The sequence below is a fragment of the Octopus bimaculoides genome, chromosome 19, assembly GCF_001194135.2.
Source record: "Octopus bimaculoides isolate UCB-OBI-ISO-001 chromosome 19, ASM119413v2, whole genome shotgun sequence".
Lineage (NCBI taxonomy): Eukaryota > Metazoa > Mollusca > Cephalopoda > Octopoda > Octopodidae > Octopus > Octopus bimaculoides.
In genome coordinates, this window is record NC_068999.1 from 51,602,489 (window position 1) to 51,602,792 (window position 304).

Here is a 304-nt window from a genome sequence, read left to right on the forward strand (position 1 = left end):
TATTACTAGATAATGAAACTGGAGATGAGGCTATCAGAAACAGTAAGAAATACAATATTTTTGAGACAATAATTACTATTTCTTTAGGAGATGGAATGTGTGTGTGTGTGTGTGTGCATGTGTGTGTGTGTGCGCGTGTGTGTGTGTGCATGCATTTGTGTGTGTGAGTTTGTGTGCATTTGTGTGTGTGTGTGTGTGCGTGTGTGTGTACATCATCAATTAAGGCAGACGTTAAAAGATGATGATGATATACATGGGAACATGGAAAAGTGGTTAAAGTGATGATGATGTATGTGTGTATGTA

General features: G+C 37.8%; 1 protein-coding gene across 1 annotated transcript in view; it reads left to right on the forward strand.

Moving 5' to 3' along the window:
* The window catches only part of LOC106883399 (testis-expressed protein 11), a 37,394-nt gene that overhangs the window by 19,546 nt on the left and 17,544 nt on the right, over window positions 1-304 (forward strand). The window lies entirely within an intron of this gene.